This window comes from Lithobates pipiens, unplaced genomic scaffold (genome assembly GCF_037356315.1).
Source record: "Lithobates pipiens isolate NorthernLeopardFrog02 unplaced genomic scaffold, aLitPip1_a1.2 Scaffold_23, whole genome shotgun sequence".
Classification (NCBI taxonomy): Eukaryota; Metazoa; Chordata; class Amphibia; order Anura; family Ranidae; genus Lithobates; species Lithobates pipiens.
The window spans coordinates 299400515-299423621 of record NW_027507785.1 but is presented as its reverse complement, the minus strand read 5'-3'; positions in this window follow the sequence as shown (position 1 = coordinate 299423621).

Sequence of the window (23107 nt, the reverse complement as noted above, 5' to 3'; positions counted from 1 at the left end):
CATTTGCAGTCTGCTTTGTCCCTCCTGTGCAATGTAAGTTATTCCTGCTTCTCCTCCCTATCTGCTGGTCCATATCTCCCTCTTCCTCTCTTGTGGGCACCCACGTGACATCACAACGTCACCTTCCCCACCGCTATAAGTAGAGATCTCGGAGTAGGCAGCAACACCGGGGACCAACCTCCTCCTTGGGCTGATCTGGGTACTGTCGTCAGACTGCTGAGTAGCGGTTGTTGCTACCTCCTCTTCCTGATCCAATGCCAAGAGTGGCTGCGCATCAGAAATGTCCTCTTGATATGGATCGGAAAATAATTCCTGTGACTCAAGCGGAAGGTATGTGGTGGTGGTGGTGGTGTTGTTGGTGGTAGTGTCTTTGGGGGGTGCACATAGCAGAGAGTGAAGAAGAGGGTGCAGATCGAGAGGATGAGGAGGGTGCAGAAGAGTAAGGCTGAGCGAGCCACTCAGCCAAGTCTAGTGGATCCTTTAAAGTAATTGAATGCACCTTCTGCAACTTCCCACTTTGGCTCAAGCCTGTTGCTCCTGCCCTACCCCTACCACCCCTGCGGAAGGGCCTGCCTCTTCCTCTGCCTGTCATTTTTTAAATGACCCTGTGACAAAACTCTCAGTCCCTATACCAATGAAGGACTGCTGCAGTATAGGGCAACGGTCAGTCAGCAGTAGTGCACCTCAACCCTATGTATTGTGGACCTATACTAGTCCTTATAGAATGGCAGACTGTACCTCACTCAACCCTATGTACTGTAGTACCCTATACCTTACCAGTCCTTATAAGGACCTTTGTGGAACAAGTAGGTTGTGTGTGTGTGATTAGCAGACTGTACGTCAGTCCCTATACCGATGAAGGACTGCTGCAGTATAGGGCAGCGGTCAGCAGTAATGCACCTCAACCCTATGTATTGTGGACCTATACCAGTCCTTATAGAATGGCAGACTGTACTTCACTCAACCCTATGTACTGTAGTACCCTATACCTTACCAGTCCTTATAAGGACCTTTGTGGAACAAGTAGGTTATGTGTGAGTGATTAGCAGACTGTACGTCAGTCCCTATACCGATGAAGGACTGCTGCAGTATAGGGCAGTGGTCAGCAGTAGTGCACCTCAACCCTATGTATTGTGGACCTTTACCAGTCCTTATAGAATGGCAGACTGTACTTCACTCAACCCTATGTACTATAGCACCCTACACCAGGTTATTAACAGTCCTTATAAGGAGCTTTGTGGAACAAGTAGGTTGTGAATGATTAGCAGACTGCAGCAGAAGGGCAGCAGTCAAGTATAATATTCTTTCTATATTTGGAAGAAAGAATATTATACGTGTACAAGCCTATTACCATACCACTGATACCAGTCCTGAAAAGAACCTTTGTGGACCTAATATACTAACAACTACTGATTAAACTGACCCTCACTGCCTCACACACTGCTTCCTGCCTGTCCCTATATAAACTGACAAAACAGAGGCTACTGGAACAATAACTGGAATAGCACTTTTGTGGACCTGATAGTAACAGCTAATGATGATGACTAAACTGACTGTCCCTACAGCAGACACAGCGTCCTGTCCCTTTCTCTAAACTGACAAAAGACACTCAGGCTGCTGCAACAATCAGTAGCACAGCAAACCTATATACACCTAACACCTATACCAGTCCTGAAAAGAACTTTTGTGTACCAAATAGCTAGCGATTTGGGTCACTGCAATCTCTCCCTGCTCCACACAGCAACCTCTCCCTATAGTGACAGAAGAAAGAATGTAAAATGGCCGCCGGATCGGGTCTATTTAGAAGTTAGGGGGAATGTCCAAGTGTCCATGTGCTGTAATGTCTCAATTGGCTGTCCTGTACCCCATGATGGATGTGTCATCATAGGTCAAAGTTCTTTTACACAGTAAACACGGAAGTCCGCTGGGCCAATGGCGCCAATAGTCCGCCGAACGGGCGGTCCGCGAACACACTGAAATTCGCCGCGAAACGACCACCGGGCGAACCGTTCGGCCATCACTATTGGCTACTGCCTATTGAACTTCCTTTTTCTAGTCCCGTCAAAGGTGTTGTACATCACCGTGTTCTAAAGGAACGGACTTTGGTGTGATCACGTGTAGGCAAGTCCGTTTCAGCGGAAGTCCGTCGAAAAGACAGTCAGAGTTTATTCATATGGAAAAACTGGTCGTGTGTACGTGGCATTAGAGTCTGCAAAAGACTTGAGACTGGAGCGGAGGTTCACCTTCCAACAGGAGAACAACCCTAAACATACAGCCAGAGCTAAAATGGAATGATTTAGATCAAAGCATATTCATGTGTTAGAAGTCCAGACCTAAATCTAATTGAGAGTCTGTGGCAAGACTTAAATATTGCTGTTTAGATGCTCTCCATCCAATCTGACAAAGCTTGAGCAAAGAAGAATGGGCAAACATGTCACTCTCTAGATGTGCAGAGCTGGTAGAGACATCCCCAAAAAGACTTGCAGCTGTAATTGCAGGGAAAGGCGGTTCTACAAAATATTGACTTAGGGGGGCTGAATACAAATGCACGCAGATATTTATTTGTAAAATATTTTGAAAACCATTTATCATTTTCCTTCCACTTCACAATTATGTGCCACTTTGTGTTGGTCCATCACATAAAATCCCAATAAAATAAGTTTTTGGTTGTAACATGACTAAATGTGGAAAATTTCAAGGGGTGTGAATACTTTTTCAAGGACTATATCTGTAAGTATTAAAAGGCAACAGATTAAAAATGTTTTAAATATGTTTTAGAGTTATGGCTTACTTGTGTGCAAAAGTATTAACAATTATGACATACGTTAACATTTTGTGATGGCCATTATTGCTACTGAAACTTTTATTTTTTCTGGTTTTTAACTTATTACGTCTAGTGGTCTACACCTCTTTCAGCACTTGCTTGCTATGGTGGTGGAAGGGGTGGTAGGGCTTATGAAATTCAGACGGAAAAGGTACGATCGGATTATGTTGTTGGAAAATCCGATCATGTGTGGGCTCTATTGGACTTTTTCCGTTGGAAATTCCAACAGGAAAAGTTTGAGAGCTGGATCTAAAATTTTCCGACAACAAAATCCAATCAGACTTTTTCCAATCGTTTGTAGAGAATTCCGACGGACAAAGTGGCACGCATGCTCAGATTAAATTACGAGACCAAAGCTATTGGCTACTGGCCTCTACGTAGTCCCATCGTACGCAACGAATGTCACCTCGTTCCGAACGATCGGATTTTCCGACAACTTTGTCGGACCATGTGTATGCAACACAAGTTTCCGCCAAAATGTGCCGGAAAAAATCAGATGGATTTCGTGGTCGGAATGTCCGACCGTGTGTACAGGGCATTAGACTTTACACAGAGGTCCTGAGATCTGGAATGCTGGAAAAGATTATCGAGATGGAAAAGATAGTCGCATTAACTAATTACCCCCCCCTCCCCTTCCTTTTCTGACAACTTCTGTCCACAGCTCTGGTCCCTAGTAGTGTACTGACTATGCTGAGAACTCTTTTTCTATGGCTTCCTAAAATAGAAATTCTTTATGTTAAAGTCAAAGACTGTGGGGAGCCCCATCACCAGGAACATCATCATAATTTTGCTATTGGGCCCTATACTCTGTAGTTATTCCCCTACTATGGATCCTTGCAGTGGAAAGGAAAATAAAGGTACTGCCTGACTGAGCGGCTGTTGACAATAAAGACTCCACCAGCTCTGGCGGCTTGGAAAGACGAAGTTGTATAATCCCTCGAAGGAATAACAAGATTGCATGAGTTATCACTGCATTCAATGTTCTATACCTTTGGAGAAACCTGCCAGTGACTGTGTGATTGACAGCGACATGTTCATTATAGAAGGCTAGAAGTTCATTTATTTTCACTTAATGCAGCTTATTGAGTCCAGATGCACCGTAAGGCTCACATACCAAAACTCATCTAAAACAGATCCCACAAAAGCCAACAAGATCTTTTATACAAGCACTGCCAGGTGATTAATAACGCCCATGGATCTGGGTCTGCGATCAATGAATAGGGCAGACATTTATCTGATCAATCTCATTTTTATAGCATTTGGGGCAATGTTGTAGAGATTTAATGTTATTTAAAATTAATTTCATTAGAGGTCAAGATGTTTAAGGGATGAATTTGTAATGAAGGTATAACAAAAGCTTTTTTTTCTGAAAATGTCTTTTAAGTGACCCCATCAGTACGAAATAAGAAGCCAGAGTCCACAGGTGGAGAAGCTGATGCAATTTTACCTTCTCCTCAGTAATCAGGAGTAAAATTACACATGGCTGGAGATTCAGTGTTTGTCTTTATTGGAGGGTCCATGAAAGGTCCAATGAAGACAAGTCAATGAACAAGTACAAAGCACTTCTTATTATATTCAAACTGCGTGAAGATTGAAAAAAGGACAGAAAATATTTCAAAGCAGTGGCGGCCTTTCCATAGAGGGCGCACAGATGCCACCCCCCACCCAGCAATCCAAAAATTTTTTTTTTTCAAAAGGCCCCTTTAAATAAAAAAATGTTCTTTAAGTGCACTGTGTTTGGGCTCCGGATACAGTGCACTATGGGAAGTGCCACATCAATGCAAGCACGAGATTGCAGACGAGGTGCTTCACATGCAGACTTTTGACCTGTTTTGTGGTGCATTCCAAAGCACCGAACAGCTATTACTAGGGGTGGGAGCTTTGTTGTTCAAGTTAAGAGGCTACTTCCGGTTTTCCTGTTCCAGAGGGAAACTGGAAGTGACGTCGGCAGCGCCGTGGAATGCCCGGCACGAGCCGAGCTGCCTGTACGGTAAGTATGAGAAGCCATTTGATGGGGCACAGTGAGGCTGCATTTGATGGGGCACAGTGAGGCTGCATTTCATGGGGCAGTGAAGCTGCATTTGATGGGGCACAGTGAGGCTGCATTTCATGGGGCACAGTGAGGCTGCATTTGATGGGCACAGTGAGGCTGCTTTTGATGGGCAAAGTGAGGCTGGATTTGATGGGGCACAGTGGCTGCATATGATGGCACAGTGGCTGCATAAGATGAGCACAATAGCTGTATTTGATGGGGCACAGTGGCTGCGTTTGATAGGGCACAGTGGCTGCGTTTTATGGGCACAGTGGCGGCAATTGATGGGAACAGTGGCTGCATTTGATGGCACAGTGGCTGCGTTTGATTGTACACTGGCGGCAATTGATGGGCACTGTGGCTGCGTTTGATGGCACAGTGACTGCGTTTGATGGTACAGTGGTGGCAATTGATGGGCACAGTGGCTGCAATTGATGGTTTTTTTTTCATAATTTTTCAGTTTGTTTGCTCTCCTCCAAAAATTTTGAGCACCAGCCGCCACTGGTTCAAAGTGATCATACAAATAGAAGTTCTCGGATGAAGATTAACAAACGTTCCACCATAGAAAATAAAAGGTGCAAATTAACTACTAAAATTTGCTTTGATAGATTCGGTTTTAATTCACGTCAGCCAGTTTTTTCCCACTCACAGAAATTCTTTAGGCACCTGACTGCTAAAGTGCATGTAGACCGAGGTTGGTCTGCAGTGAAGGGAGGCTGTTGCTGCCTTTGGTGCTTGTCATAGCAGAGAGATCCACAACCAGGCTTAGGACACGTAGGATGGTTATACTGAAAGTAATGCAAAGGTGAACATCAACGGCTTTAATACAGGGCACTGCCACCCCCTCCTGCCCAGGCCAATTTTCATCTTTCAGATTTGCCACACTTTGAATGACAATTGCGCGGTCATGCAACACTGTACCCAAATTACATTTTTATAATTTTTTGGAGACAGGTAGAGCTTTCTTTTGGTGGTATTTAATCACTGCTGTGTTTTTTGATTTTTGCTAAAAAAAATTTTTTAAAAAGACCGAAAGTTTTGAAAAAAAAATAAAGTTTTTCTTAGTTTCTGTTAGAATTTTTGTAATTACGTTGTTTTTCTCCTTCACTGATGTGCTCTAATGGGGCTGCACTGATGGGCAATGATAGGCTGCACTAATGGGCACTGATGAGGCAGTGCTAATGGGCACTGATGAGGCAACACTGATGGGCACTGATGAGATGGCACTGAGGGGCTACTGCTGAGGAGGCACTACTATGCAGCACTGATAGGTGGCACTGATGGGCAGCACTAATGGGCAGGAAGTGATTGGCATCACTGCTGGGCACTGTTAAGGCTGCACTGATAATCAGTGCCCTGATTATCTGTACAGGTCACCACTGAGAGTAAATGCCGCTGATAGGCTCTCCTCTCCTCACACTTTGTCAGTGTGAGGAGAGGAAGACGATAACCGGCATTTCCTTGTTTACATGTGATCAGCAGTGATTGGACACAGCTGATCATACGGGTAAAGAGCTGAGTCATTGGTTCTTTACCGACATCATGTGACATTGTCCCAGAACAAGGGTACCATTCCACCACTGTCAATTGTCTATACGGTGGGTGGGAGGTGGTATTAGTGGTTATAAACCCTCAGACATGAAATATGAACAAAGCATATTCCTCTATAGTGTGTACTTGTCTCAATTAAGAGCACTAAATGTCATTTTGTTACTGTGCTATCAGCATGAATCACTTCTTACAAGTTTTCCTGACATCAGGAGAAAAAAGGTGATGGGGGCGCTCCAGTGTACAGCCTGTGATTGTCAGCTTCAGCTCTGTTCCTGTGTGCTGTTTTTTGTATCCCTCCAATCAGCTCTCAGAGCTCTCCTCACTGAGCTCTGCAGAGTGTAACTTCAGCTCTCCGCGCCCTTTCTTTTTTTTTTGCCTTATAATACAGCAATTTGAACAAGTATAGAGAATTGAGGGCTGTAGATAAACAGGTACAGCTTATGTAGGAAGATTTGTTTTATCGCTGTGTATCACCTAAGGCCAGTCACTTCACTGGGTATATGCAAGGGTTTACAATCACGTTAACTTACATAGGTCACTCAAATTTCACATGTTGGTAATAACTCTACCTCTATAGCAGGTGTCAGAGCTCCACCTGCTGGTTGGAAATAGTAAATATGAAATATTTAAATATACTTTTTTCTATACTTACCTGATAATTAAATATTCATTTATTTATCCCTGGATATAATATGTATAATTTGTAAAAAAAAAACAAAAAAAAAAACATACATTTATTTTAGCACGCAGCATGCAGATGGAAGCTTGTCTTGTATGGTAGAACACTATAAGTCTCCTAAATCTTGGTAACTTATGGAGGCTGCAATGCTGGAACAGATGGGAGGTAGGAGACACACAGGCTGCCACTGAGATAAGTACTGTCTAAGCCCCTGTATACACGGTCGGAGATTTTGACAACCAAATCCGTCGGATTTTGTCCGTCGGATTTTGTCCGTTGGATTTTGTCCGAAACTGTTGCATACACACGGTCGGACTAAGTTGTCGAAAAATCCGATCATTCAGAACGTGATGACGTAATTTTGTTACGATGGGACTACGTTCAGGCTAGTAGACAATAGCTTTGATGGAGGAATTTGATCTGAGCATGCGTGGCACTTGGTCCGATGAAGATTCTCTACACATGATCGGAGTATGTCCGATCGAACCAGTTGGTCGGGAAATATTTCCAACAAGTTGGAAAATTGGGTCCGACGGATATTCCGACGGAATCAGTCCGATGCATACCACACACAGTCGGATTATCCGACAACACGGTCCAATAGGACACATTCCGACGGATTCTCCGACCGTGTGTACAAGGGCTAATACATATCTATTGAAGGGAACTGGCTTTGGCATGTAAACCTCTCGGAAGGGTCACTTTAAAACACCCGTTACTGGGTTTCCATAAAAAAAAATAATGAAATGGCACCTTGTTATTGGTTTTCTTTTATTATATCACCCATTTTGATGAACCTAGTGCTTAGCGGCCTTAAAATCCAGCAGGTTAAACACCCCTTTCTATGCCAAAATTGTCTCAAAGAGAACCTGTCATTTTTGAGCAAAGGACACAACAAAAAACTGACACTTGAAAAAAATGCAACAGCTGCTCTTTAAATGTAACCGCCACTCTGCCCATTTAATTCCAGGCTGCGTGAAGACAGCACCCTCCACTAATCCAGCTCTTATAAAAATTTGGAGACATAAAAAAAGAAGGACTTTAGCCTGAACCCTCGCTACACAAAATGGCAGATAAAACAGATTGCGTTCCCCCGGGTTGAAGTATAATGGCCCAAGCTTTATAATACTCATTTAGGACACAATGACATTAGGTCACTGGACAAATAAGATAAGGGACTTGCAAGTCCCATAAGTTGTAAATAGTGGAATAGCAGGTAGGGTAACTGCCAACATCAGCAATACTATAACAATAATTAACTTCACCTCTCCCGATGCCAATTTTTTTCCTTGTAACAGTGGCCAGACTTTGATTTCTACATCTCTACTAGCGTTTATCTTTGCCGTTAAAACAAAACTGAGGAGGCAGAACATAAAAAGACTTACAAATAATAGCGAGGATTTATACCACCTTTGAAAAATGATTTTGGTAATACTGCAGTCCTGTAAATGGATTTTAGTCGGGTGTATTGCATTTTACTTTGTAATCTCTCAAGGAAACCATACAGTAGATGTAAAACTAGGGAGGGAGGGGGGAGTAGGGAGGATCAAAAGTGGGGTGGGAAGAAGACCTTTAAAGTGGTTGTAAACCCTTACAAACCACGTTGACCTACAGGTAAGCCTAGATTAAGGCTTACCTGTAGGTCCAAGAAATATCTCCTAAACCTACATGGTTTAGGAGATATTTGCCAAAACACAGGCACCGCTGTCTACGGCGCATGCGCCATAGACAGCGGCGCGCAGGTGCACTGAGCTTCGTCGAATGACAGCACCGGAGAAGCGAGATCCACCGAGAAGATGGAGGCTCCATACACAAGGGGACAGCGGTGACTTCGCTGGCTCCTGTGTCAGGTAAGTGACACATAATGGACTACTACTATAGTAGTCCATTATGCTTTACCTTTGCAGGGAATCAAAGAGGAAGTAAACAAATCAGGGTTTACTTCCTCTTTAAAGATTGAGGGTTCATGGTACCCAGGTATTTCAAAGAGCCTCTGCTGCCGGTAAAAGAGCTGCAAATAAAATGGTTTGTGTTGACCTCTCCCACCACCTATGAGCAGGTCCCCATTGGTAAAAAAAAAATCCATGGCTACAAATGTAGCGCACCCCCTAAGGAGCTGCAGTTAAAATGGGATCCCCCACCCTGCACAGCCAGGCACACCACATTTTCACAGGCACTCTGAAGACAGCGAACAGTCCATGTCTTTGTTTTTTTTTGTTTGTTTGTTTTTTCGTTATTTGTTGAGGGAAATAATGTGGATAGAGATCGGTGGTTATGGGATTCCCACTCAACTTTAGCAGAACTTCAGGGACATTCTTCCTAAATACAGCTCCTCCTCTTCCTCCAGCACTCACTTGTTTGCAGAACCAAACTGGATTGCTGTGTGAAGGTCTGACAGCTGCTCACTCAGGCAATGGCCCGAGGCCCCTTGGTTGGGTAGCAAAAATTACAGTGTCCAGCTTGTATTCTTCCTCCTGTGGTTAGTGATCTCAGCACCACCTCTTCAGCCACTGCCAACCTACCTGGCTGCAGCTGCTCCTTTCACTAGTACTCCAGGCTAACTTCTCCTCTAGACTAACACTCACTAGCCCAACCGGCTGACTCTCAGGAGATCTTCCGGGAATGCTGACCTTCTACTGCTGTCCTCTCCATGCTCCTGTGCCCCCAGGAAGGGTTTCCTCTGTGTGTTATGGTAGGATCCTTGCAGCACCCAAGCCCCGACCCAAGGTCACCCCCCCCCCCCCCCCAGACTAGGGGGCAGCTTTGAGGGCCACTGACAGCCTCCTCAGTATTCCATCTTCATCTTCCACCCAACTGCCCCTGCTGGCATGACTCATGTCTATATATGAGGCGGCTTGCCCCCTGCCAGCCCTTTACTGGAGATTTGCTGAGGCTATAAATATTCCAAACAGCCCCTCCTAACCTCCACCCACTACATCTACAACATTCTCGAATGTTCCAGAAAACAGGAGGATGGGAGGGTGAGAGAGAGAGAGAGAAAGGGAAAAAGAGAGAGGAAGGGTGAGACAGAGAGATGAGTGGTGAGAGAGAGGGGGGTGGGGAGTGAGAGAGAAAGGGAACAGGTGAGAGAGAGGTGGGTGAGAGAGAGGGGTGAGCGAGAAGGGTGAGAGAGAGGGAGAAGGGGTGAAAGAGAGAGGGAGAAGGGGTGAAAGAGAGAGGGGGCGAGAGAGAGGAGTGAGAAAGAGAAGGGGCGTGAGAGGGATCGTTGAGCGAGAGGGAGCGGGTGAGAGAGAGATGGGGTGAGAGAGGGGGTGAGAGAGAGAGGGAGCGTGCAAGAAAGAGGGGTGAGAGAGAGGGTGCAATTGGGAAGTTTTATTAGGGTGGGAGAAAGAAGTGAGAGAGAGAGAAGGGGTGAGAGAGAGAGGGGGTATGAAAGAGAAAGAGAGAGGGGGTGAGAGAGAGAGAGGGGGTGGAAAAGAGAGAGCGAGGCGGTGAGAGAGAGGGCTGAGAGAGGGAAGGGGTGAGAGACAAATCGGATGAGAGAGAGGCAGTGGGTGAGAGAGAGGGGTGTGATAGAGAGAGATGGGGTGAGAGAAGGGGTGAGAGAGAGAGGGAGTGTGTGTGAGAGAGGGAGTGTGTGTGAGAGAGGGAGTGTGTGTGAGAGAGGGAGTGTGTGAGAAAGAGGGTGCCTTTGGGTTGTTTTATTAGGGTGGGAGAGGGAGGTGAGAGAGAGAAAGAGGGTGAGAGAGAGAGAGAGAGAGAGAGGGGATGAGAGAGAAGGGTGAGAGAGGGGATGAGAGAGAGGGGTGAGAGAGAGAGAAGGGGTGAGAGAGAAAAGGAGTGAGAGAGAGAGGGGGTGAGAATGAAAGGGGTTGAGAGAAAGAGATAAGGGGTGAGAGAGGGGATGGGTGAGAGCGGGAGGGTGACTTTGGGTAGTTTTATTAGGGTAGCAAGATGGCATGCATCCATCCATCCAATAGCCCCTATATTAATCTGGCCCTGTCTATTGCTCCCAGCCTCCTCTAAATTGCCAAATGCCCTTTTTGTTTGCTGCTGTGATCTGACTTTCTGTTAGTGGGCGGCTATATTCAAGTGGTATTACATTCAAAACCAAAACTGTAATATATTTCTTTAGCCTTTTTTCCCTCTGTTTTCACTTGGTGATCTGGGACTCGATTCCCGCCGTCACCTGCCGATTGTTGGGCAGAGACTCAGAACGCCTATATAAACAAGGCAGGGTTTCGTTCTGGCAAGTGGGAAGGGATAGATTTTGTGTTCCTGCAAAGCAGGGACTCAAATCCATTTCTTCCCATAGTAAAAGCAGCACACACATGTCACAAAAACACTGGCTAGGCACACCCCTTGGTTGCCCTAGATGTTTAACCCCTTCCCAGCTAATGTCATTAGTACATTGACAGTGTATATTTTTAGCAATGATCACTGTATTATTGTCACTGGTTTCCGCAAATTGTCAAAAGTGTCAGTTAGTATCCGATTGTGCACCACAATATTGCAGTCACTATAAGTCGCTGATTGCCGCCATTACTAGTATAAAATAAATAAATAAATAAATAAATAAAAATTCCAGTATGCATTTCATAGTTTTGTAGACTCTATAAAGTTTGTGTAAACCAATTAATGTAGGCTTGTTGAGTTTTTTTTTTGTTTTTTTTTACAAAAAACGTAGCAAAATACACATTGGCCTAATTTTATGAAGAAATTCGATTTTTTTGTTTTATTAGATGTGTTTTATCCTCCTAGCAAAAATATTTTTTTTTTTTTATTTTTTTTTTCAAAATTGCCCATTTTTTTTGTTTATAGCACAAAAAATAAAAAATGCAGAAATTATCAAATATCACCAAAAGAAAGCTGGATTGGTGGGGAAAAATAATGATATCAATTTTACGTGTATAAAAAGCTTCTATTATCAAACCAAAATAGTGAAAATACAGAAATAAGTGCACTTAATACACAGCTCTTCACATAACATATGAAAAAGTCCATGATTTTATAGTGAATCCATGTTGTATTAACTAAAAAAAAAATAAAGTCCAGAAATATATACCTACACCGTGTTCATATGAGTAGTGCTTCAATCTCCAATAGTGCTCCTCGGCCAACAAAGTGACCATTAGACATGTAGCTATCCGATTCCCCTTCTCACAGAATCAAGCAAATCAAGCAGTGGTGGCTGGTGCTGTATATTTTGGGGGGCTGGCAAACAAGCCCCCTCGGTCAGTCTCTCAGTCAACCCCCCCCCTATCACTTGCTTGTCCCCCCACCAGCCCTGCACTTACCCCATCTAGGTCCTGCGTCTCCTCGGTGGTGGCTTCCTCCTTCACCCTGCGTCTCCTTCTTCTCGGTGGTGGTTTCCTCCTCGGAGGCTTCACCCTGTGTCCCTCCTTCTCCCCTCAGTAGCCAATACAATCGCTTTTCCACTTCCTGATTGGCCGGGAGGAGAATCAGGAAGACAATAGCGAATATTAATTCGCTATTGTCACACAACTGGGTGGGCTGCGCCCCAAGCCTACCCTTTTTTAAGCCAATTAGAGCCTCAGGCTCTAATCATGTGCTTCAAAAAAATAAAAAAAACCATTGGAATCCATGCGTCCGGTTCCCCACATGTAGATTAGGGGGGCCGGACGAATGGATTAGGTGGGACGGACCCCCTGCGCCCCTAATGATGAGCTGCCACTGGAATCAAGGCGGATCTTTTGTGAGAAGGGGAATTGGATAGCTACATGTCTTAAGGCCCGTACACACGGTCGGACTTTTTGACAACAAACATGCAAATTAGCTGTTTTGGAGCAACATCCGACTGTGTGTACGCTCCATCGGACAAACTTTTTCTGTTTTCATCGGACTTTTGTTGGCTGTGCGAACGGACAAACTTTCTGGCAACAAAAGTCCGATGGAGCAAAGTCCGACCGTGTGTACGCAAAAGCATCGGACTTTTGTACAAGGTACAAACACGCATGCTCAGAACCTATGCAAACGATCAGACTACAATACAGAAGTTGACCAAAGGTGGCGCTGGAGTCATTGAACGTCCTCTTTTGAAGTGGCGTCCGTACGTTGTGATGTCACTACGTTCGTGTTTGTTGTCAAAAAGTCCGACCGTGTGTATGCAATACAAACTTGTGGACCACGCCCTTTGTACAAAAGTCCACGGAAAAGTTTGTACAAGTCTGACCGTGTGTATGAGGCTTAATGGTCACTGTTGGCTGAGGGTTTCTGTGAGCGCATATTTGTTTTTGCACACTAGGTGGAGCACTATTGTAGATTGAAGCACTAATCATCTTATATGAACACAATGATTGGTCATACATATTTCTGAACTTTATAGTTTTTTAGTTAATCCAACATGGATTCACTATAATATCATTTTTCAGATGTTATGTGAAGAGCTATGTACAACTGATTAAAGCGGAGCTCCACCCAAAAGGGGAAGTTGCGCTTTAAGGATTCCCCACTCCTCTTAAAGAGGAAGTAAAGGCAGTTGAAAAAAAAAAAGCAACCTGCAAGGCAAAGGCATAATGAGCTAGTATGCATAGCATACTAGCTCATTATGAATAACTTACCTGAGAACGAAGCCCCCGAAGCGGTCCTCCATCATGTTCGGCGCTGCCATGTATCCCGGAGTGACTTCCGGGTCTCGCTGCTCCGGCGCTGTGATTCGCCGGAGCCGCGATGACGTCACTCCCGCACATGCGCACGGGAGCCAACACGAGCGGCATATTGCCGCGATCTGTGGCCTGCCCAGTGCGCCTGTGCGCCGCTGTCTGCGGCACATGCGCCATAGACAGCGGTGACTGTCTTTTTGTAACCTACACGGTTTAGGAGATATTTCTTGGACCTACAGGTAAGCCTTAATCTAGGCTTACTTGTAGGTCAAAGTGGTTTGTAAGGGTTTACAACCACTTTAAACAATTGGCACTTTTGAGGAGCGGGGGCAGCAGGTACCCAATTGTGACAGGTACCCGCTTCCCACTTCCGTTCCGAGCACCACGGCGCTTGGAAACAGAAGTTCTCCTCCCCCCCCCCCCCCCCATAGTTTTACCAAAACTATGTAGAAGAATACATATCGCCCTAAACTGTGGAAGAAATTAGTTTTCTTTATATATTTTTGGGGATATTTATTATAACAAAAAGTTAAAAATATAGCTTTTTTTTTCAAAATTGTGTTTTTTTTTTAATTATAGTGCAAAAAATAAAAACCGCAGAGGTGATCAAATACCACCAAAAGAAAGCTCTATTTGTGGGAAAAAAAGGACGTCAATATTGTTTGGGTACAGCGTCGCACGACTGCGCAATTGTCAGCTAAAGCGACGCAGTGCCGAACCGCAAAAATTGCTCTGATCAGGAAGCGGGTAAATCCTTCTGGAGCTAAAGTGGTTAAATGCATTTATTTCTATATTTTCACTATTTTGGTTTGATAATAAAATGTAGCGCTCACTTTCCTTTTTTTTTTGTATCGTTGTATAGTGTTATCACTCTTAAAGGGGCAGCAACCTAGTTCTACAGAGGATTTATTCATGGTGGGAGGAGTTGGCGCCCTTCATGATCTATCGCTATAAATTTTATTTGGATACAGCATCGCACGACCGTGCAATTGTCAGTTAATGTAACACAGTGCCGTATTGCAAAAAAGTGGCCTGTTCATCGGGGGTGGGGGGGGGGGGTAAATCTTCTGGAGGTCAAGTGGTTAAAATTAGATCAAAATTGCATCAAAGTCACAAGTCTCACTACATAGGCGCACTGGAAATCGCATGAAAATTGCATTACGTTCATATGAATAAAGACTAAACATAGCAATGTGGTGCAGGTTAGGGTTGCCACCTTTTCTTCAAGCCAATCCCAAACACTTTAGCGGCCTGGGACACCATTGGGGAGAGTAGTAATGCAATGCACATCTCGCAGAAAACGGTGGGTGTGGCCAAATTGCTCTTGCTGACATCATCACCCTGCACCCCAGTGATGCCGAACCTGCCCCTCCCCCCCCCAAACAGCTACCCACAACTCCTGGACGGCAACAGATTTATGTGACTATCTTGGTTACTTGGGGAGCCACAGCCCGGTCTGAATAATGTGTCCGGGTTTCAGGCGGGCTGAAACCCGGACACATGATTCCAAACCCGGACTGTCCAGGTGAATCCCGGACAGGTGGCAACCCTAGTGAATGTACCAGGCTGCTAAAGCCAACTCATCATAGCTATCAAGGTTCTAGCCTTCAATTATTTGTCCTCTGCTAAAAGCAGTCGCTCAGCAGACACGGGGCTACTGTATGCACAGACACCAGGTAGATTGATACGGCTGTTTTTACTCATATTATCTCTTATTTTTAGGTTTCCATAGAGCGGAGATCTTCTTTAATGAGCCACATCCGTTTTCTTTTTTATTCTCCGTTCTGGTTGAATCCGAGGAGCCGGAAGAAATGATCTTTTCAGCTTTTATATTTTTATCCCTCCCTTCTTTTTTTTTGTGATTGACAACTTCAACAGAGTGTGTTGTCCCATAAATCATACCGTTAATGCATAGCCCAGTGTGGCTTTTGTTTGGGAGAAATTGCCTGTACTAGGATTTTATTCTTCATCAATGTCAGCAGCGCTGTGATTAATAACTGCTGGTGAAATGCAAAGTGGTTTTCACGCACAATTATAATAATTCACTTTTGGACGGATCATGTGTCACGGTGGAGATAATTTATATCCCTTGTTTATTTGAGATTCCCTGTTATGCAAGCTGTACTGCTTCCCTCAGCTTTTTTCTTTCTATGTCAACAAGGTCTTGGCCTACCTTAGTGGGCTCCTCCTGGGCATCTTTTCTTGCATTCACTTAAAGGAGGACTCTGGGAATAACGCGCTCAGCAATAGGCAACCTTAACCACTTGCCGGCCAGACTTTTCCTGGCATGTTTTCTTTACAAGTTTAAATCAGTATTTGTCGCTGGAAAATTACTCGTAACCCCCCAAACATTATACATTTTTATACATTACCCTAGGGAATAAAATGGCGATTGTTGAATTTTTTCATGTTGTGCTGTATTTGCAAAGCAGTTTAAATTTTTTTTTTTTTTAAATATACTTTAACCACATCAATACCAGGCACTTTCACCCCCTTCCTGCCCATGATATTTTTCAGCTTTCAGCGCTGTCACAATTTGAAGGATAATTGCGCGGTCATGCAACACTGTAGCCAAATTATTTTTTTATCTATTTCTTCACACAAATAGAGATTATTTTTTGTGGCATTTAATCACTGCTGGGATTTACATTGTTTTACTAAAAAAAAGAAAAAAGGAAAATGTTGACTTATAAAAAAATAAAAATAAAAAAAATCTTAGTTTCTGTCAGTAAATTTTGTAAATAAGTAATTTTTCTCCTTCACTGATGTGCGCTGATGAGGCTGCACTGATAGGCTGCATCGATGAGGCGACACTTATAGGCACTGATGAGGTGGCACTGATATGCGGCACTGGTGGGCACGGATAGGTGGCAGTGGTGAGCACTGATAGGTGGCAGTGGGGGCACTGATAGGTGGCACTGGTGGGCACTGATAGGTGGCACTGGTGGGCACTGATAGGAAGCACTGGTGGGCACTGATGGTCAGCACTGGTGGGCACTGATAGGCATCATGGATAGACATCACTGAGGGGCACAGATAAGTGGCGCTAATGGGAACTGATGGACAGCACTGATGGGCGGTACGGATGGGAGGCACTGATGGCCATTGATGGGCAGCAATGATGAACAGGCACTGATGGGCACTGAAAGACTGCACTGACTGGCGACACTTATGGGCACTGATTGGTGGCAGCGATGTGCACTGATTGGTGGCACTGATGGGCATTGCTGGGGCTTTCCTGATCATCAGTGCCCTGATTACCTTGCCAAGGTCTTCCCTGCGAGGAGATACCGCTTATTGGCACTCCTCACCACACACTCTGTCAGTGTGAAGCGAAGAGAGCTGATTCACTGCACTTCTGTATTTAAAAGATCTGTGGTCCTTTAAAGAGATCGCGGTCTCTGCTACGACATGGCATGGCCACGATCGCCGTGCTGCATGCCCCCACGAGCACGCAACAGCAGCTATTCTGGTGCGCCGTCATATGACGTCCACTCAGAACGAGAGCTGCACTGTCCCGCCATCATTTGATGTGGGTGGGCGGCAAGTGGTTAATGAACTAAAAAAAAAAAAAAAATGTCCCTTGTGCTGGTTGCGATTCTCCCCCCCCCCCCCCCCCATATCCCCAAGCGGTGATCTTTCGGTGCTGCGTAGGGGTAATACAAACTACTGGACTTGTCATAGGTGCTCATCCAGGGTGCCAACTTTTTGCCCCCCTTCTCCATTCATAGAGCGCTTTTTTATTTTTTTGAATCGAGGAGGGGGCAGAAAGGGCGGGCATTGTCAGCACTCTTGACGGCTGCCTATGACAAGTCCAGTGGCTTGTATTGACTCCTGCAGCACCAGAAGGGGGAAAGGATGGAAATTTAAACTAAGACAGCAGCCACGAGCACATAGAATGCTTTTTATTCAATGTAAGTGTACCATCCCTTGTACTGATTAAAAAAAAAAAACAAAAAAAAAAAAAGGATTTAAAATGGTTGTAAAGGCGCAAGTTTATTTTTTACCTTCATACAACGAGCACTCCTTGATAAAGTCCTGTGACGCGTGACGAAACACGTAATGGCGGGGCCTAGAGACGTCAGTGCGCACACACACAGGAAGACTGTACCCTGTTTCATGGTTGCCATTACAACATTCAAGTGATCCTTAAGGGTGCTGCACTAAATGTGCTATGCATACTGTCTGAGTGCACCAGAACCAGTGCACTGAAAAATGTGAGTTGTTACTTTTTTATGATTTTTATTAAAGTGTTTTTAAACAATTCAGCACTATGAAATTTTCTCAAGTTGTTCCAAATTCCAAGTACAGTGTACCAAGTTGATTTATTGATCAACTTGGGTACAACCAGACTGCAGGATTTTCTTGCGATTATCTCTAGTAACTGCTATAACCCCTAGTGATAATCACTGTCTTCTCCCGGCGGGGTTGGTTTCCACCACCCCCTCACCGTCAGAAGACAATTGCTAATTCCCCTGTCAGCACTGTCTGTGTTGATTGGGGAATTGTGTGTATTTCTTTCCTGCAACCCATGGTTGCAAGAAAGAAATCCGCACCGTGCGTGGGCCAGCCTAACTGACATCAGCAGTGACACTAATATTGATCAGTTCTAATACTATACACTGTCACTGTACTAATGACAGTGGCTGGGGAGGGATAATCAAAAGGTGTGCCTAAAAATGTTAAGTGTGTGTAGTATGTGCTGCTTTTACTAAGTGATGTGCCTGTTATTACTCCCTGCTTTGCTGTCTGTAGAGAGCTCTGGCTCTTTTCTGTCATTTTCTCAGCTATTTAGCCATAAAACCTGAAAACACCAAATCATGTACATGTACGCGATTTGGCACAGCAGGGCCGCCCTGCTACAGTAAAAGTGCGGTAAGCCATCCTGAACTGGTTAGGCTTGTTGCTTGAGTGTCTTCTGGGCAGAGCCATGCTTTTTTGGTCCCTATGGAGCACCTAAAAAAAGGCCTTAACACTCATTCTTGGTGTGTTTTCTTGTCTCTCCTTCTCCTAGTAACTAGCTTGCCATTGGCTAATATAAAAATGCCCAACCTTGAAAACACTTGAGAAATGCATGCACAAACAAGCATAAAAAACAGCGCCAAAAATGCTTGAAGAACTCAAGTGGGAAAAAAAAACAAGTGTAGCACCCTCTAGTGGGCTACTAGCGATAGTGCAGGCAAATTCTAATCTGACCCAGGGCTAAGCCTGAGCCATGGAATCTTGGCCAGGGTTCCTAGAGTTAAGGGCTGAATGGCTCATCCTGGGAGCTCTCTGGTGCCTCCCCCTGGTTTCTAGAATGTTGGAGAATATTCTAGAAATTAGTGGGCGGAAGCTAGGAGGGTTGTCTTGCATATTTAGGGGCCCTTAGCTAATCCCCAGGAAGTGGGCCTGGGAGGGAACTAAGGAGCCCTTAAACAGACATGAGCCATGCCAGCAAGGGAGTTTGGTTGAAGATAGAGAGGGAGTGCTGAGGGAGTCTGTTGGTGGCCAAAAGCCATCCGTGTCTTTATGGATCTTGTTTCTGCACTGGTGTGCAGTCATGTTGAAACAGGAAGGGGCCATCCCCAAAACTGTTCCCACAAAGTTGGGAGCATGAAATTGTCTAAAATTTCTTGTTATGGTGATACCTTCACTGGAAGTCAGGGGCCAAACCCAACCCCTGAAAAACAACCCCACTCCATAATCCCCCCTCCACCAAATGATTTGGTCCAGTGCACAAAGCAAAGCCCATAAAGACACGGATGAGTGAGTTTGAGGAACTTGACTGGCCTGCACAGATTCCTGAGCTCAACCCAATAGAACACCTTTGAGATGAATTAGAGCGCAGACTGCGAGCCAGGCCTTGATGTTGATCAGTGCCTGACATCACAAATGCGCTTCTGGAAGAATGGTCAAACCTTCCCATAGACACACTCCTAAACCTTGTGGACGGCCTTCCCAGAAGACTTGAAGCAGTAATAGGGACTTATGCCGCGTACACATGATTGGAATTCTCGTTGATAAAAGCTATGATGGTTTTTCCGCCGGAATTCCGCTCAAGCTTGGCTTGCATACACACAGTCACACAAAAGTTCACTGAACTTTCGGCCGTCAAGAACGCGATGACGTACAACACTACGATGAGCCGAAAAAATGAAGTTCAATGCTTCCGAGCGTGCGTCAAATTGTTTCCGAGCATGCGTAGGAATTTTTCGCGTCAGAATTGCTACAGACGATCGGGATTTCCGATCTAAACTTTTTCCGTCACAAAAATTAAGAACCTGCTCTCAATCTTTTTGCTGGTGGGAATTCGACCAGCAAAATTTCCGATGGAGCATACACACGGTCGCATTTTCTGACTAAAAGCTCTCATCTGTCTTTTGCTGGCCGAATTTCCGATTGTGTGTACGCGGTATAAGACTGGGATGCCAATACAGTTCATGCGCATGTAAAGGCAGGTGCCCAATACATTTGACAATATAGTGTATGTTTTAACCAATAAAAGCATCTAAGCCATATTTATAGCCAATTGCAGATTAGTGCCTGTCATTTATTTCTGATAATGCCACATACAAACGAGCGGAATATCCACTGGAAGAATCTTGAATGGTTTTTCTGAAGGAATTTCGCTCAAGCTTGTCTTGCATACACACGGTCACACAAAAGTTTGCTGAACTTTCGACCGTCAAGAACTAGAGGTCGACCGATATATCGGCCGATATTTGCCGTTTTTTAAATAATCGGCATCGGCCGATTTGAGCTGATAAAAAGCCGATTTAGAACTACAGCGGGACTTTTCTATTACAGAAGTCATTTCAGTCAGTGTGAGTTGCCTGAGTCTTCATAGCAACCCTTTCCTCCTCTCTGGGCAGACTGCCAAGAAAAGAACAGAATGATACAATGTTTACACTTGAATGAATGAAGTCATCTCTGTGTGTAGAAGTTCTCAGTTTAACCATTTAAAGACTAAATCTTTTCTGACACTTGTTGCTTACAAGTAAAAATCTTGTATTTTCTGCCAGAAAATCACTTAGACCCCCCAAAAATGATATATATTTTTTTAGCAGAGATCCTAGGGAATAAAATAGCGGTTGTTGCAATATTTTATGTCACACGGCATTTGCACAGAGGTCTTTCAAATGCATTTTTTTAGGAAAAAAATACACTATTTAAAAAATAAAAATCAAATAAAAACAGTAAAGTTAGCCCATTTTTTTTTTCGTCCAAAAGTTTTGACTACCTGTTTTTATTTAATATATAGGTTTTTTTTTTTTTTTTTATCTAAATCATACATACAAGTAAACTGATTGGGGGTTTTGTTTTGTTTAATAAATGTTTAAATGTAAGAAATTTTCTGTATCACTTATGAAGTTGCTTTCACACTGGAGCAGGCAGGCGTTGATGGTAAAACGCAAGTTTTAGCGGCTCTTTACCATCATTTTAGCGGTGCTATTTGGCTAGTGGGGCACATATAACCCAGCTAGCGGCCAAGGAAGAGGTTAAATGCGCCCATGAAGCACTGCTGCCAAATCGCATTGCATGCGCTTCGGCAGTGGTGCCCATTCATATCAATGGGCAGGAGTGGTGGAGGAGCGGTATACACCACTCCAAACGTGCTGCTTGCAGGACTTTTTTTTTTAAGATCCTGCCAGCGCATTGCCTCAGTGTGAAAGCACTCTGTCTTTCACACAGACTGCAGGGGAGCCATTTTACAGGCGCTATTTTTAGCCCAAAAGCGCCTGAAAAACGCCCCAGTGGGAAAGGTGTGTTAGATCAAGGGGGATTAAAAAATAAAAAAGGAAAAAAATAAATAAATAAAATAAAATCGGCCTAACATATCGGCCCAAAAAAAATCGGCATCATATATCGGCTATCGGCCACCATGATTTCTAAATATCGGCATCGGCATCGGCCAGAGAAAAACCCATATCGGTCGACCTCTATCAAGAACGCGGTGACATACAACACTACGAGGAGCCAAGAAAATGAAGTTTGATGCTTCCGAGCATGCGTGGAATTGTTTCCAAGCATGCGTAGGAATTTTCCCGTCGCAGTTGGTACAGGCGATCGGAATTTCCAATCTGAACTTTTTCCAACCGTAAAATTGAGAACCTGCTCTCCATCTTTTGCTGGCGTGAACTCCGCCAGCAAAAGTTCGATGGAGCATACTGTACACACGGTCGCATTTTCAGACCAAAAGCTCTCAGTGGACTTTTGCTGGCGGAATTTCCGCTTGTGTATACGGGGCATTATTGTTATATAGCCCTCGATGGGTGTAAATGCCGATCACATGCCCCTGCGCGCCAAACACCACGTGTTTTTTGAGTCATTTTAATAAAGAAACTTTTAACCTTCCAAAGTTATGAATGAATGCCCCCCTTTCAAGAGGGATGAATTTTGTCTTGTAATGCCGCGTACACACGACTGGACTTTTTTCGATGGACTAGGTCCAACAGTCTTACCGATGGACTTTCAGCAGAGTTACGGCAGACTTTCCGAACAAACAGACTTGGACACACACAATCACACCAAAGTCCAACGGATTTGAATGTGATGACGTACGACTGGACTAGAATAAGGAAGTTCGTAGCCAATAGCTGCCCTCGCGTTGTTTTTTGTCCGTCGGACTAGCATACAGACGAAAAGATTTCTTGATAGGAACTGGGTCTGGCGGAGTTCCGGCAGGAAAATTTAAAACATGTTCTATTTCTAAAGTCCGCTGGATTTTTGGCAAGCAATGGTCCGATGGAGCCCACACTCAGCCTTTGCTGTCAAAAAGTCTGGTCGCGTGTACGTGGCATAAGACCTCTTTAGACTCTGGAATAAAAGCGCTAATATCTGCAGCTCACTCCTTCGTTTTCATAATGTAAGAGCTCGCTTTGCGCACACATATCTCCTCCATATTGGAGACACGACGCAAGACGGCTGGGTAATGACTGGAACATATTGTAATGGACCCATTTCAACTAGGCTGCCATCAAAATTACAGAGACAGCAAAAATTGGCTGTGCTGAAAAACACTGATTCTTTTTTTTTTCCCAGCATACATTTAATTATAGTGTCTAAATGGCTCAAGTCCTCATTGCGTGCGTTTCTTCGGCAAGTGCGGCAGGCAGGGGGCACTGCTGTCCTGTACAATCTCCAGCACGGAGTTTGTATCGAGCACTGTTCACTTTCCTCAACCCCCCCCCACCAAATGTTTAAGGCTATAAAAGGCCTGTCAGTACAGCTGAGGCCTACATTAAAGAAAGGAAATGCGAGCACATCTGACTGTAATGACGCTATGAATCTGATCGGTTGCTTGGGGCAACGCAGTTGTTCTTTCAGACATTTTTAAAATAGGAGGACTGGAATACAAACAATGCTGTGCAGTCCTAAACTGCAGGCATAAAAGCTGGTTTATGATTGGTTGCCATGGGTTGATGAGGCCTAAATTTAACCCATTTACAACTGCC